The 14352-nt window shown below is 38.8% G+C and overlaps 1 protein-coding gene across 9 annotated transcripts in view; it reads right to left on the bottom strand.

The window, feature by feature from the left end:
• The window catches only part of Mbnl3 (muscleblind like splicing regulator 3), a 124616-nt gene extending 116484 nt beyond the window's left edge, over positions 1-8132 (bottom strand). For 2 of the 9 annotated variants that reach the window (XM_046467897.2, XM_046467850.2), the window contains exon 1: positions 7007-7200. The gene's annotated coding sequence lies outside the window, so the exon portion shown is untranslated. Of the gene's footprint in view, positions 1-7006; positions 7201-7996 lie in introns of those variants that run through there. The other 7 variants (XM_046467905.2, XM_046467887.2, XM_046467878.2 and 4 more) reach the window with 5 other exon arrangements.
• Between the last annotated feature and the right edge of the window lie 6220 nt (positions 8133-14352).

Below are 14352 nucleotides of genomic sequence, written 5' to 3'. Positions count from 1 at the left end.
AATAGCCTCTTAGATTTGCCTGCTTCCTCCTCATCATCATCATTATCCCACAAAATGACTTGTGCAAATTCAGTGTATGTGCAGGGATGAGAATCTTCTAATTGAATCACATTTTAGATAATCATCATCATCACACTCTCCACAAAATACAGAAATGTTCTCATGTTTTTCCAGCACTGTGAAATTCTATGAGGGCTAGGTCACATTTTGTCTATCCTGTCAACTTCTCAATGACAAAGAGCTTTGGAGGGGAAGTTTCAGTAGGAAAGAAAAGCATTTTTAAAAATATTTTTAACCTTTATTTTATTTATTTTTATGTGGTGCTGAGGATCAAACCCAGTACCTCACATGTGCTAGGCAAGATCTCTACCACTAAGCTACAACCCCAGCTGGTGAAAAGCATAGTATTATTGCAACACTGAATCTCTCAGTATGTCCACATGAATTTCCCAGCAGGGCCAGGTTTACTTCGCTGAGAAAGAGAATTAATCCATGAAGTTAATCCATCAGTTAAACGTCCCAGCAAGGGCTGGGGATGTAGCTCAGTGGTAGAGTGCCTACTTAGCATGTGTGAGGCCCTAGGTTCCATCCCCATTTTAAAAAGTCCAGCCAAAATCCAAGGCTCTTTTAAAAAATGGCTCTCCCTTGCAGAGCCTGTCAATCTGAGTTCAGCCCCTACCCTAGCTGTGTGTTCATTGACTCAAAGTCTGTAGCTGAGGCTGCTGCTGTAGGCATTCAAAAAAGAGATCAAACCACATAGGCTCAGCATCCTAGCTTCCCTCCAAAGATTTTATGGTTTTGAAGCCCTTAGATGTAAAACAAGACTGTACAATGTGCACTGTTGTTTTTTTTTTCTCAAAATCACTTCTGAAAATAAATACTCCCCCTCCCTCTGGGATCCTCGTCAATATCAGACAGCAAGAATTTTGAGAACATCAGTGTGCCCTTTAATAAAAAAGGCATGCACAACAGGACCATTTATTGAATGCCTAGTTTTCAGAAGACAAATACAAACTCTTCACTTGGGTATGGAGGTGAAATGTGATCCCCACCTCTGTGCCATGAGTCTTGCTAAATGTATCTCTACATATTTTAAATAGAATTCAAGAAAAAAATCAAAATATATGAATCCAATATTGTTTTTCTCTTTTTCTTAATTTTTTTTTTGGTGCTGGGATAATGCAGGGGTGCTTTACCACTGAGTTACACCCCCATCCCTTTTTATTTTTTGAGACAGGGTCTCAGTAAGTTGCTGAGGCTGACCTCGAACTTGTAATCTCTTGCCTCAGCCTGGGGCGTTGCTGGGACCACAGGCATGAGCCACCGTGCCTGGCACGAATCCAATCTTAATAAAGCAGTTACCTTAATATTATCTGACAATCTCATTTTCTCCATTTGTAAAACAAATAACTGGGGAATTATAGGATATATGCCCAAGCTAATATTACAAATGGCCCTTTTGTTTTGCTGTGTTTTGTTTTCCTGCTTAAAGGCTGAAGACTACAAAACAAAATGTGAAATGTAAGCTCTCTGGTTCTTTGAGTCTCATTTTTGCCAATAGGTCACCCCTTCTACCGCTTTTCTCAACACGCCTTCTTGTTTGGTTTCTTCATACTACCACATAAGGAGAAATTGCAAGAGCTGTACCTAAGGACTGATGGTCCTCTGGGCACAAAAGATGATTGTGGTGGATCTGAAATGGCAGCTCTTTTCCCTTCTACTGTGTGGACTTTGCTTTCTGGATACAGTAAAAAGAGGCACTATTCACACCTGTATCTTGGTAAATAAAAACCGATGAAAATCCAAACTCTAAATGGGCAATCAGTGTGTGACTGAAAATGAGACAGCTTCCAGTATCCTTTTTGGGTTTCAGCTGTGACTTCATCACTTTCTAAACTACACATGACAGGAGGCACCCGAGCCCCAGTGTTTCTTTTGTTCTTTTTTTTAATCTAGTAAAACAGTTTACAGAACTGTTTCTATATAACTTCGTGTTGAAGACTGATTTCCCTGTGATGGAGGGAAAAGTGTAACTTCAGGCCACAGAAAAAGAGCAGCTGGCTTTCAAGCCAGTCCTCAAAAATCTCAGCCCAAAAGCTGCCAATGCAAGCTTCTCCCTGTTTATTTAGAGTTGCTGCTGCAGCAGCCTACATTCAACCTAGTGTTCACTGTTGTTGATGTTTTATCAATAAAAAAAATAATGCTACCTAAAATCACAGGAAGAATGTTCACAAAATACAAGTACAAGTACATATTAGAAAAATGAATCTATTCTTGGATTTACTTAAACTTTTACCGAGACCCGCAGGCATTGGGGAGATGATGTAAGAGACCCAGTAACCTACCTAATAAGGAGTTACTGGTACATTCAAGGACACCTGAATGAGCCTAAAGAAACCTTTCTCAAATTCCCGCCCCATTTGCAGGCGACACCAAGAAGCTCAGAATTCAGAGAATAGAATGGGAACAATTTTAATTCAATTTGAATAAGCCAAAATGGAAAACCAGATCCTTCAAACCAGCAGTCTCTAGGATGTTCCTATGGCCTAAGGAGATCAAATTTTCTGAAGTCTTTAATGACAGCCCCTGCATTCTGTCTAAACTGCCTTTTTCTCAATTGGAGGCCCTTTCTTTCTGAGCCCTTCAAGTTCACTCACTGTATAGGCATAAATCAAACTGCCTAAAACCAGAAACAAATCACTTCTTCTGCTCATGAGCCATCTTAATGCTGATGCAAGAAGGATTTGAGAATGGACATGATATTTTAACAAGCATGACTAATTGAGTCTTAAATCTCTAATCAGGCTTCTTTTTTCCCCTTTACACTTTGTTCTTGTGGCTGTTATAAAGAGTTCTGGTAAGCTGGGCTCTGTGTAACACAACCCAATTTCTAGCTACCTAAGAGGCTGGAGCAGGAGGATGGCTTGAGCCCAGGAAGTAAAGACCAGCCTGTGAAATACAGTGAATCTATGTCTCAAAATAATGAAAGAAAAAAAGAGTTCTGGGGTTACTATGATTCTTGAAAAGCACTATTTACATATAATACACATAGATACTCATGCATGTATATTTAAATCAAGCCTCTTTTCACTCTTTCTTCTTCTTGAGTTCTGAACAATGCATCCATCCTTTTTCTGAAAGTTAATTATATGGAGTTAAACATTTAGTGGCCTGGCTCTTTTTCTCAGCCTCAGAGACACAATACTTACGTTAAATATTTCTTATAATTTATTGTGAACCTTTTTCTTTTAATTCTTAGAATTGGAAGAATGATGTAAAAAAATGTGTATTTTTTTCTATATTCTTCCAAGGAGAAATGAATATATGGCTGTAAAAATTGTTCTAAACTGACCACTAATTTATGCATTCATACACATATATTGTGTTTGTGTCTGTGGTCCCAGGCCATTTGGGAGTACTTTTATTACTCAAATAAAAATAATGTCCAACTTCCTGGATTCTATTATTTTCCCCATCAATTTTTTAAAAACAATGTCACTCAATTTAATACCAAGTAGAAAAAAAATGATGGATTTTTACTGTGCCCTTACTAGAATGGCCTGAAAAGAAATATTTTCTGATCCCTTTTAGGTCCCATGGATGTCATTATCACCTGATAAGGTAATTGATACCTAATTTATCCTAATTCTCAAGACTGTCTTTCCATTATTGTCACTTGGCTGTCTTGAGGCAATATATAATCACTCAGGAAGAGTAAGATGCCATATAACCATCTGGTTTCCTTTAGATCAAAAATCCCCCATTAATATAGATCTAACGACCTTCTTCTTGGTCATACATTATGTTTGTTGGTTAGTTAGTTGATAAGCTACTTGCTCTCAGACAGGTTATTCTCATAGAAGGAAATTATCCACTTCATTTTATCTGAAACTCAAATTTCCACTTTTTAGTTGTAGATGGACACAATACCTTTATTTTATTTATTTATTTTTGTGCAGTGCTAAAGGTCGAACTCAGTGCCTCACACATGCTAGGCAAGTGTTCTCCCACTGAGCTACAGCTCCAGCCCCTCGGGTTTCTATTTTCGAAGTGAGGAAACACAGCACACCTAAGGGGAGGCAGAAAAATCTCACAATGAAGCATAATTTCTGATTTCCATTTTCTTGACATAACCATTTATAATGGGGGAAATCTATCTGTTTAATCTAGTAGATGTTGTCATGAGAAAACGTGCCAGCATGGAAGCACCTGGATAAAATAAAGGTGAGGGTATCCTGCCATCTCTTTTAGACATTTGATAGTTTTAACATGGTGGTGGCCATTATCTAACTTTAATTACAAGATCAAATTACTTGTCAAACATGTACTGTAACTTATTTTTGTCTGTGTTCTGCCCCAATCCCTGTTTGTAATCCTATCAGACAATATAATTTATTTCAAAACAGAAAAATTCTGCCACCTTCCTGAATTTATTGTAACATAAGCAGGATAAGTAAATTTTTATGAATAAAAATCTTCCATCACTTCAGGGTTTCTCACTCCCTTCCTTCCTTCTCCCCTTACCTCACATACAAAGACAGCTGGGTACAGAACCAAACTGTACTTCAAACTATATTGTCAACATCTGTACAACAGCCGAGGGACTATCACTGTTCCAGCATGTACAGTGCTGTACAGCCACTCAAAAAACAAAAACCTTTTTTATTCCTAAGCTGTTTTTTCCCTTTTTCATACTGTCAAGCTGGACATATAATAATGCACCTACTGATTAAAATAATGTCTTACACAAGTGCCTGTAAAGTACAATGAGAGGCAAGTAGAATACAGACAATTAGGGGAATATACATTTAAATCAATTTTAAAATTTAGATTCTTGTAAGCACACAAAAAGTCTTCCATTTAAATTAAAAGCTGTGCCCAAGCATGCTCCTCGTGGGCTTATAAGCTATACATTTTCTTTTTAATTCAACATTTATTAAGCACCTACTTTGTGCAAAGTATTATTTAGGTGTAGGATAGGTGCAAGGGAATAATATAAAAGCTACTTTGGCTACCAGCTCATAACCATAGGTTTTATCCTCCTTAAAAAGCAGCTGTTGTGAAATGTCTGAAGTGGACAGTTGAGGGGGGAAAGCTATTTTATAATAGTCCTGGGAGTCATTATGAGTGCTTACGGCAGTAAAGGAAATCAAAGAAATGAAGTAGATCTTAGAAGTAGAGCAAAGCATGCAGTCACCACCTATAGCCCAGCACTATATCAGTTCTCTCTTAAAATTTTTTTTTTCTGACAAACTCCTTTCCTTGTTTCCATACAAGATTTCCAATCTCATCACTATATATGGCAGCAGAATGGTAACTGGCAAAATTCCCTCCTAAGTCTGTAACACCAATTTAGCTTGTCTACTCTGGCCTCAAGGTTTAGTATTTTCACTTTAAAAAAAAAAGGATGCATTTGGTCCAAAGTTGTTCAGCAACAAGGAATCACATCCAGAATCAAAGCTTACAGGACTAGGATCTAAAAATGGAAGAAGTGCTTATTTGTTATCGCCCCATTGAAAAAATTCAAGTTAATCTATTGCTGTATGTATAGGAACCCTCAGGCATGAAGAAATGAACTGCCCCCACAGCCAGTCTCTCAAAAATAATCCTAAAAAGTGATGTGAAATGTACTATATAGTAAATCACATTGTAAGCAGTTCTGTTCTTTGTTTCTAGGTAGACTACAGCACCTGGGTAGAAAAACCATACCATGCTTTAATAGTTGCAAAGCAACACTCCTCCCACCCCACCCTTTCCAGACACTTGCTAAACTTAATGGAAAGAGTAAGTCCACTGTGCTGGGAGAAGTAAAATGTGGACTGGGATAGAATAATATCAGCTGGTCTGTGGGCAAAAGACTATTTAGCTTATATTTGGAAAAGTTTTTATAAATATGAAAGCATCCCTCCAAAGTATTGCAAATTAAAAATTAAATTAATTTAAAATGTATTTAAACATCAAGGACTAAATCTGCATCAGTAAAAGACAAAATGTGAATATAAAAAGGAAAAATCCAAGGTCTCTTGTAAGTCTCAATGTTAAACATGCCTTTCATCAGAAGGGGGGGGGAAAGAAAAGGAAAAACCCAGGCAAATTATATTAAGTACTGGTATCTAGTCATTGTACAGCTATATCAACAGTGTGCTTTCTGACCATTATCTCAGTAATCACCCAAAAACTTATTGGTTAAATGAGGAAGCCAGCATAGTGAAAAATTTCCAATCATCTAAAAATTAAATACTGCAACAGTTTAGTTTTAATTGATGCTTCCCAATGAACTTTATAGATGTATATGGAGAGGCTGTGGGGATCTGAGCCCAACTTAAAAATAGCAATTTAAGAATATCTCAGAGAAAACTCCTCTAAAACACACTAATTAGACCAATATGAATTCATATATTGTACCTATATATACCAACGAATAGACAGTGTTCAGGAAAACACACAGTAGGTCTATCCCAATCATAAAACTACATAAATGAATCACTTAAATTCCAACTTTCATTTTTAGTCTGGGTTTAATTTCAGTTTCTTACCATAAAAGCATATTGTGTGAGTGTTAAAAGCTAAAGTTACCTTTTTAACACTCTCCTAAGATCTACCCAAAATCTACTCTCATTCCCTTCAGAGCCTGGCAGTAACAGTAAGCTGCCCAAATGTGTTGATCCAGGGCGGGAAGAGACCTGGTTTTTCAAGGAAGCTGTGGCACTGCTCAGGATATCGGTATCGCAGTGGAAATGGGGAGCTGAGTTGTTAAAAGCATTTGCTGATGGTATGCCATGCAAGAAGTTCCTTTCAATTTATTTAAAGAGACGAGAGCAAGGGGAAAAAAGAAGGAAAGAGGAGAAAAAAGGAGGGAGATAAAAGCTCTAAATTCCAACAAAGTTGCAGTATTAATATTCCTTCTATTTGCCATTTTGTAAAATAAAGTTTAAAACCATTGTATTTCTTCGCGTCCTAAAAAAGGCAGCCACTCTCACAAACCCCAACTTATCTCCAGCCTTACCTTATGCTGCTAGCGCAAACCCAGAGGCTAAGGGGCCCTGCTCTCAGCGGCAGCAGTAGGGGCAGCGGCAGCGACAGCGGCACATGCCATGTGTTAGCGGCAGAAGCAAAAGCAGCGCTGCGCGAGGTGGCCCCGGTGCCGGGAGAGCCTTTAGCAGGGGTGTATACTGAATGCCGCCATTTTAAAGCGAGGTTCCTCAAATCATTAGATATAAGCAAATTAAAGCCCGCCCCACCTACATAACTTCAGGGCTGGGACGTGCTACCCCGCTCTGAGTCGGCCGCTGTGGGGTATAAAATGTCAAGTCTGGAGACACGCACATGGGGACTCCCGAATGCAGGCGACAGTCCCTCCACTTCCCTAGTCCCCGTGCCACCCCTGTGCTTTTGCAAGCCTCCTTTCAAGCCCGGAGGAAAGAATATTTTATTTTCTGGACTCCACTGGGGCCCTTTCCCGGAGCCAGCAACGGACTGGGGGAGGGGACGGGGGACCCGGGCCAGCCCTCCCCCTTTCTCCCATCCTCTTGGTTCAGTCCACTTGGAGCACACCTCGGAGCGCCCCAGCTCCCTCGTGGCGGCGGGCGGGCGTGGGGCTCCCGCCCGGGCTAGAAGCTGCCATAGCAACCCCGGCCCAAACCCCGCCCGGTCCTAGCCAAAGGCGTGCCCTCCCGTCCTGGTCAGTGCCCTAAACCAGATGTCCCCTCGCGGAGTCCGCTGACCCGAGTAGCCCGGGCCAGGCCGCTGGGGCCACAGTTCTCCGGTGCCCTGTGCCTGACACACCAGTCGCGCCGAGGGAGCGGCGCTCGCGAGGGGGCTTTAGGCGCCAAAACGCAACTCCCGCGAAACTCTACAAGGCAGTGGAGCCGCGAGCGCGCGGGCAACAAGCGCGCGGGGTTCTGAAGCGGCTCCCGGCCGTCCCCAGCCGCCTGGCCCCGCCCCGCCCGGCCAGGTAGTGCGGCGCGCCCCGCATCGCCGCGGCCGCTGACCTCACCTGGCTAGGCGTTGGGCTCCAGCCTTGGCTCGCCGCTGAGGAACGCGCGGGAATTCGGGCGCGTGCTGCCTGGGCTCCGGCGCCCACCCGGGGACTCTCTGCCCTCTGCCTCCCTCTCGCTGCTCCTAAAGAGCGCCAAAAAGTCGCGCTCCTGATCACGCTCCGAGTGCGGGCACTTTCTTCCTGTAGGGCGCTGTTTCGTCGCGAAATATATTCTTTGTGTGATTCGTTCCTTCGTGCAGGGTTTTCAGAGAGAGCAGCGTGGGCTTTATTCTCAGGGGGTGTGGCGCCTCTCCCCCAAACCTGGCCGCCCAGCCCCCGCTGCGAATGCCCTTTGTCATTTCATTATTAAGGGAAGGGGGGCAAATCATAACGCTGGGCTTATTCCAAAACGAAAACACATGGAGTATGGACACATCCCGGGTGGGAGGGGGCGACAGCAAAGTTTCTAGAGCCTTAGAAACTGAAGTGCCAATGGAAAATGCAGTGTGCCTCAAAGCTGTGGGCTTATAGACATTTCTGAGACAGGTGAGGCAAAAGAGGTATTCCAAAAACGACCCTAGTCAATAAATAGAGCGACGCACTGCAGATTGAATAAATAAATACTCACCAGCTGCCTTTGTGGGTCCTTACCCTTCCATAAATGCCCCCAATTTTTCATTTCCCTCTAAGAACCTAGTAGAGGAAAATGTTGATCAGTGCAAATAGTTCCCCTTCTTCGATGGAGTTTGCAGGGTAGGAGGAGCCTGAGGTAAGCTTCCAGATACTTTTGAATGGAAAATGGACAAAGCAAATGCAATTTTATATTTTGATTAAAAAGTGTGCATCTGGACAGCTAAATTACAAGTTTCGATTTAATGCAAGTGTAATAGGAGCACCAGCTGTCCCTTAATTGGAGCCTCACAATAATAAATGCGTGCTTTTATTTAATTTTATGAGGACAATTGTAGTTGATAACACACGCACTTGCAGGATCGGCAGTGACAAGCTCATAGCAATTCATGGCTGCTTTCCTGCAATCAATGGCTTCATCCGAGGACTGAGTTCTACATGCTCTGCAGAAAGTGCAAAAACATTGCAGGAGATATTTAAGCAGCAGTTAGGTTGAGGAGTGGAGTGAATTCTCGGGCTAATTATACTTTTTAATTCTGCTGGACTGATCCAAATAGAATTCTCCATCTAATTTTAGGCAAGAAATCAATCTCTGTCTGTTAAATGCAAGATAATAGGAGTGGGATCCTAATGGTTGGGAGGCAAAGACTGGGTACAAACTGCCTTTCAAATAATTGAGAGAATTCCCAATGGCATTTGATAAGAACTGTGAAAGTCATCAGGACTATATGCAGGAACAGTGCCTGATGCTTTGTAATATGGATAGAATCCTAGCATAAGTTAAACAGAGAAGGAGTTTCTTGTGACTCACAAATTCCTAACCACCTCTCCCCACCTATCTTCAAATTTGCCAAGTTACCTGCATTACTGTAAAATTCAGATTTGTCTAACATATAGGAAATGGCTTTGGCAGTCCAGAAACTACAACAGCTAAAAGTAGATGTTGGCTACCACAGGAGGCTGAGAGAAGGGCAAGGCTGAATTATATAACTTTATATCCAATGATCTAACAAATGAGGAACTGTTATTGCTGTGAGTCAACAAAGAAGTCTTTATACTAAACCTAACCTGGGTCAACACCAGTCCTTTTACCTCTGTCCACTATTGCAAGCCACATGTCCTGCGGGACACTTGGGGTTTCCCTAATACCACAGAAACTGACTCAATTTTATTGTTCTTGAGTGGCTGAAGTAACTGTTTTATTATAAATGTAAAGCAAACATTGGTCATTTTGATATTTCTTCCACATTGTCTGTTGCTTAAAATTTCTGGCCAGTGAAAATTGCAAATGAGACTTTATTATTCTCTTTCCCACGCTGCAGGGGAGAGTAACCTTATAAACAAATTTTAGCCTGGTAAACTGTCTTCCTTTTACCAAGGGTGATATGACCTCCACAAATGAAGCTAGGCAAATTTCCTTGTCACCCAGCCACTGGGGAGAATTTTCAAAGGCCTTGGGAAATTACTGTTCCCTCCCCTCTGCATTTTAAAAGCATCAATTTGCTCTCTGGAGTAGACTCACCTTGGAATTACTTTCCACTTTAGTGGAGTGGCCAAATCTACCCAACATTTTCTCTTCTGTTCTTCTTGGACATGGTTGGAGACATGACCCAGGAAAAATAGAGTTATATACTGACTGACAGCCTGGATGAGTTCTTAGCATAATGTATGTATATTATAGTCACTCCATGCTCACACCTGTTCCTCCATTGCATTTGAGGATCCTCTGAGAACCATTCTCCTGATGTGCCTTCAAAGGTCAGTGTCTTGCAACACTTGCCCTCTGCCCCAGCCAGTCAAGTGGAGGCATGTAAGCAAATATTTAAATACACTTCAGACATTCCTACCAAGATCTGTGTCTTGAAGCTCACAATGGACACTTACATATAAAAATGTAAGACTAAGACTCTGAGTAAACATGTCACAGCCTTGCAAATAGCATGTTTTTCCAATAAAATATAATTAATTTTGACTGGTGCAGGAAAGAATTCTAAAAGTTATGTAATGATTTAGTAACAAAAGGATTATTGTAATCTACCACCAAACAAATGTTTCTGTGTTTATAGAGATGCTGGAGAAGTGAAAAGTTACACTCTCTGGTATATTAGTGCACCGTGATTTTAAGGAATTTTTGAGCTGTCATTATATTCTATCGCAATTATCATTTCATTGCTCTTCTAAGCCACATAAATCATTTGTTATTCTCTTAAAAACAGAGTCAACCTGTGCTATTGAACATATCAGCAGGGCCATGCTATGGACAAAAGCTGAAGGATCTCCTTCCTGTTTTGAATCCGTGGAACTGTTATTTGCTGTTGCTGTGTTCCAGGGATGGCTCTGCAGGCTGCAGCCCCACGGTAACATTTGTGGTCTTTTGGGAAAGAAAGCCTCTGGCATTGAAGGGTGGTTCAAGAGCTACAGGCATTATTTATTATTCATTCATTCTTTAAAAAAGCCTTTTTCATTCAGAGTTAAAGATTTGGAGTTTGGGGTTCACAGAAAGGTCTCAACTAAAGAAACAGAAGAAAAAGCAGGATCTGCTTGTTAAAAAAAAGTTTGAATGATCAAATAAATGTAGGCTTTCAAGGTAACGTGTTTGTAAAATGGTGCAGGCTGCATTTCTTACAGAATAAAAGCTAAGGCAATCTTGTGACAAGCAGAATTCGGAAATAATTGCAAGCATAGAAAATAAATTGATCAACAATTCTTGGGTTGCAAATAAAATTTCTGAAATTCAAGGCTTTGTTTGTTTGTTTTAACTTGGACAAAACTGTCAAACTTACCTGGGTATATTCTAATAAATACAGAAGAAAACAAGATAAATATTAAAGAACTTCATCCTCCATTCTCCAAAACACACTTGGGCCTGATGGGTTTACAAGGTGATTTTCACCCCACCCCAGCCTTTAAAAAATATAGTATATGAATTATCCTTGATCATTGAAAAGTATGGTATATTTCTTAAAAGTATCCTTAGAGAGAAATGTACCAAGAATAATACAGATACTAGTACTACAAAGAATAAGAATAATACAAAAGTTAAGAATGTTATAAAAAAGAAAATGAGGTATATTGTCACTGATAAATATGACAATTATTAAAGCAACAATTTAAAGTGGAACTATTCCATACTAGGCACATGGTAGCCCATTTAATTCTCACATCAATCCCTACATGATAAATAGTATTATGGGCTCATGTGAAAAATAGGTAAAGTGAGGCTTTCCCAAAGGAGCAAAGTAACAACACTATTAAGTAGGAGAGCAAGGATTGTAAATTAGTTGTCTCTAATCAGAGGGCCCACGATTTTTTATGCTTTTAACTACTACACAGTACTGAATACAGCTAATGCAAGATCCATTTGGACTTGAACTCCAACACTTGTCCCACCTAGAATGCCACACTGCTTTAATTGATGTGGGAATTTTAACTAAAATGCTACAAATGAAATACAGAAACTTATTTAAATAATTTCAATTTTAGATCAAGTACTATTTATTTCAGAAATGTCATCATAATTTCAACAAAATATCAATAGTATTGAAAAACGTATTATCATTCCAGTAAATACCAAAAAAAAATCATTTGATAAAATGCAGTTATTATTATGGTTACCATCTAGTAATACTGAGCTATATCTTTAATATAATAAGTAATTTATATTAAAAAAGAAAGAATTAATTGCCTAGGACAAATGATAGTTCCCATAAAAACAGAACTAAAAAAAGAGTGCTTTTAATCTATAAATTTAGTGTTTCTGAGAAATTCTTGTTTTGGCAATAAGGTATGAAAATAAAATGGTTGTAAATATTGCAAAATAAGAAATTAAGGATAGATTTTTTTAATTAAAGACTTAATTTTTTAAAGCAGTTTAGGACAAAAGCAAAATTGAGAAGAAGGTACAGAGATTACCGATATAGTTCTGGCCCTCACTCATGTGCTGACTCCTCTATTCATTATATCTTCCACCAGAGTGTACATTATCATAAGCAATCCACAATTTATAATAGGGGTCATTCTTGGTGCTGTATACTATGAGTTTGTATAAGTATGTAATGACGTGAATCCACCATTTTCGAATTATTCAGAATAGTTTCACTGTCCTAAATCCAAAATAGAAAAAAATTTAGACAACATTATAGTATACATAGAAAAAACACAAAACTAAAATGAAAGAGATTGAACAGTTCGGTAAATTCACAAAATTCAACATAAGTCGCCTTTCAAAGTCAATACATTACCTATTTCTAAGCCAACCAAAAAGGAGAAGAGTAATTTAAAAAGCAAAGTCATCAACATATTTGGAAACAAATCAACATACACAAGAATTGTGAGAAAATGAATTGATATAAAATCAGTGACAAATTTTTGAAAAAAGTCATACTGTATTTCTGAAAGGGAACACCAACTGTATGAAGATGATACTAATTTACAGATTTATAAATGTAGACAATTCAAATGAAGGCAGATATTAGTTCAAAAATGGTACTACATTAATTGCACATGACTATTCTAGGAAAACACAAATCTAAAAGAACCTCCAAATATTAGAATGTATTATAAATGGACACTAGTTTAAACAGCAGTATTCTGATGCAAATCAGAAATGTAGATAAGTAAATGAAACTGAGACCAGGAAAAAACCCTAATAAATGTAGGTATTGGATGTTGATGAACAAAACACAACTAAACAATGGGGGAAAGCATTTGTATTTATTAAATTCACCTGGTGTAACTGGTCATGAATATGGAGAGAAATTGACACAAGTTTTTATCTCTTATCATATATAATAATTCTACATGAACTAGAAAACTAAATATTTAAAGAAAACTCAAACACTAGAAAGGCTGCACTATTTTATTATGGGGATTTTTAAAAGTTTTGAATTAATAGGAAATATTACAAAGGAAAGATTGATTAAAAATAAAACAATACAACAATATAAAAGCAGTATTAAAAATAATGTTCAAGTGTGGAAATGATAGAAACATCATAGATAAATTAATAATATCTATACTATATACAAAAGTATTATGGATCTATGAGACCTATACTAGATCCCCGAGAGACAAATACTCAAAGAACATCATCAAGCTGAAAGAAAAATACATGGTTCAAACTAAGAGACATCATCTGATACTCAACAAGTTGCCCAAAATAACAATTTACAAGCATCAATAAATACTACACATGCCCAGGAAGAATAGGTCTATTCAAGTTGTTGATGGCATTAAAAACTGAATTAAAAATCATAAAAATGAGCCGGGCATGGTGGAACATGCCTATAATCCCAAATGCTCAGGAGATTGAGGCAGGAGGATCACGAGTTCGAAGCCAGCCTCATGTGCTAAGCAACTCAGTGAGACCCTGTCTCTAAATAAAATACAAAATAGGGCTGGGGATGTGGCTCAGTGGTCAAGTGCCCCTGAGTTTAATCCCCAGTACAAAAAAAAAAAAAAAGAAAAAGAAATAGAATCATAAAAATGTTCATAGTTTTAGTCCCAGGGATTTTGAACCTGAAAATTATATGAAGGCAATAATTTGAAAAAAAAGAAAACTTAGTTTGAGTATTTAAAAAATCCATACCCTAAAAAGCAACCTAAATATCCAACAAAAGGGGAATGCTTAAGCTATTTATTATATATTAATACGGTGGAATAATTTAAATACTATAACTTCAAAAATAGAAAATTGTGTAGGAGGGTTGGGGTTATGGCTCAGTGGTAGAGCGCTAGCCTAGCAT

Source organism: Marmota monax, unplaced genomic scaffold (assembly GCF_021218885.2).
Source record: "Marmota monax isolate L192 unplaced genomic scaffold, Marmota_monax_Labrador192_F-V1.1 WCK01_AAM20220418_F8-fsc00054, whole genome shotgun sequence".
NCBI classification, from domain to species: Eukaryota; Metazoa; Chordata; class Mammalia; order Rodentia; family Sciuridae; genus Marmota; species Marmota monax.
The sequence above is the reverse complement of the archived record's forward strand: the minus strand, read 5'-3'. Positions and strand labels throughout refer to the sequence as shown.